The sequence below is a fragment of the Nerophis ophidion genome, linkage group LG06 (genome assembly GCF_033978795.1).
Source record: "Nerophis ophidion isolate RoL-2023_Sa linkage group LG06, RoL_Noph_v1.0, whole genome shotgun sequence".
NCBI classification, from domain to species: Eukaryota; Metazoa; Chordata; class Actinopteri; order Syngnathiformes; family Syngnathidae; genus Nerophis; species Nerophis ophidion.
The window spans coordinates 61,807,753-61,810,580 of NC_084616.1; positions in this window are offsets into that span (position 1 = coordinate 61,807,753).

Sequence of the window (2,828 nt, forward strand, 5' to 3'; positions counted from 1 at the left end):
TCAAAATATAAAATATTCTCATGCATTTTCATCCATCCATTCGGTTTCTACCGCACCTGTTCAAGAAGTCGCATTAATGGTAGGAAGTATTTTATTTATTTTTGGTTAGCCTCAGAATAACAATGTTATTACAAGAATAAGAGACTTGTTATACTCTAAAAATGTTGGTCTTTCTTAAAAATGCACGCGTATAGTTGTATTCAGTGTTAAAAAAAATAAAATTAAATGGCTCTCACGGAAATACTTTTACAAATATTTGGCTTGTTTGGCTCTCTCAGCCAAAAAGGTTCCTGACCCCTGTTCTAGCCTCTAAATAGACTCCCTTTTTAGACCAGTTGATCTGCCGTTTCTTTTCGTTTTCTCCTGTCCAAAATCGGGACCCAGGATGGAACGCTCATCCAGAGTCGGGACCCAAGATGAACCGCTCGCCTATGTATCGGTTGGGGACATCTCTGCGCTGCGGATTCGCCTCGGCTTGGGATGGTTTCCTGCTGGCTCCACCTTGGATGGGACTCTCGCTACTATATTGGATTCACTTTGGACTTGATTCTCACGGTTACGTTAGATCCACTATGGATTGGACTTTCAAAATATCATGTTAGATCCGCTCGACATCCATTGCTTTCGGTCCCCTGGGTAGTGGTTCTCAAATGGGGGCACGCGTACCCCTGGGGGTACTTGAAGGTATGCCAAGGAGTACGTGAGATTTTTCAAAAATATTCTAAAAATAGCAACAATTCAAAATTCCTTTTTAAATATATTATTGAATAATACTTTTACCCTGCCTTCTGCCCGATTGTAGCTGAGATAGGCACCAGCGACCCCAAAGGGAATAAGCGGTAGGTAATGGATGGATGGATGGAATAATACTTCAACAAAATATGAATGTAAGTTCATAAACTGTGAAAAGAAATGCAACAATGCAATATTCAGTGTTGACAGTTAGATTTTGTGTGGACATGTTCCATAAATGTTGATGTTAAAGATTTCTTTTTAGTGAAGAAATGTTTAGAATTAAGTTCATGAATCCAGATGGATCTTTATTACAATCCTCAAAGAGGGCACTTTAAGTTGATGATTACTTCTATGTTTATAATTAGACCATGTTTTTAGTTATTTGTATATCTTATTTTCCAAAAAAGTTCAAGCAAGACCACTACAAATGAGCAATATTTTGCACTGTTATCAATCAATCAATCAATCAATGTGTATTTATATAGCCCCAAATCACAAATGTCTCAAAGGACTGCACAAATCATTACGACTACAACATCCTCGGAAGAACCCATACCATTTAATAAATCAGAAACTGATGACATAGTGCTGTATTTTACTTTTTTTTTTCTTTTTTTCGACGAAAAATGCTTTGCTCTGATTAGGGGGTACTTGAATTTAAAAAAATGATCACAGGGGGTACATCACTGAAAAAAGGTTGAGAACCACTGCCCTGGGGGGGGGGGTGCCCGCCCACATATGTGGTCCTCCAAGGTTTCTCATAGTCATCATGGTCAACGTCCCACTGGGGGGAGTTTTTCCTTGCCCTTATGTGGGCCCTACCGAGGATGTCGTTGTGGTTTGTGCAGCCCTTTGAGGCACTTGTGATTTAGGTATATATAGATAAACATTGATTGATTGATTAATTGATCCCAGCTGCATACGGGCGGAAGGCAGTGTACACCCTGGACAAGTTGCCACCTCATGGCTGAGCAAACACAGATAGACAAACAACACTCACATTCACACTCTAGGGAGAAAAATTGGAGCTACAACAAGCGCAGTGGAGAGGAGGAGACCAATGTCAAGTTTTGCATACACATCTGTGCCTCTGATAAAAGGAGTTTACTGTGTTACCAACAGTACAACATGGCCAACTGTCATGTCATGTCCACTGGACTCTGCTGGGCTAAATATGCCCTTTCTTCAAGGTTGCACTTTTTTTTTTCCACTTTAGACGCACATAAACAAACACATACTAACAAACTGTCAATGTGCACGCTATCTTTTTTTTGTTTTTTTTTTGTCTTCACCTCTGGGGAATTCCCAGTAAGCTGCACACATACAGGTGATTTGCGTATGCTCAGTAATCTACGGGCTTTGACTATAACTGATAACCCTCGACACCTGGATGCACGCACATGCACACTTACTTGGAGGGCTTTCAGGTACCCGACACACTGATGGTCAATATAGTGTGTGCCATAGCTCATAAGTCCCACTCGCAAAATGAAGGCCGTTAAACCTCACGCGAGTGTCTCAGACGAAGGACAGCTGATCCAATCTCTTATGCTCATTTTACGCAAACATGCTCGGCAACATAAACACTATGCAAATGTAATTAACAGTGTGATTGTGAATGTTTGCACCTGCAAGAGAAGACGCCTCCAAAAAATAGGACTTTTTATTGCTTGTGGTGAATATTTATACTCTGGACTGTCAATCAGAATGTACAATAATATTATGTTACTTACTGTGCCTTGTGAATACATTTTTTTTTTTTTTTTTTTTTTTTTTTAGCTAAATACCGTGTGACTTGTTGAAGGGTCGTCTAGCAAACTAAGATTTTCATTGTACGGCAAAATGTTGAATCTTGAATAATGGCTACATTGTGACTGTAGAGTTTATGAGATGCAATGCAGGTGTAAGCCACGACTGTTACTGTTTAACATTAATGACTGTGATGGTGATGGAAATAAGTGATGATATTAATAATAATATTTATTGTTTCTGTTACTGTAATTAATTGTGTTTGTTATTAAATTCGTTAATCACTGTTATTGATTGTACTACTGTTTTAGCATTTTTTTTTGTTTTGTTTTTCCTTTGTTTTA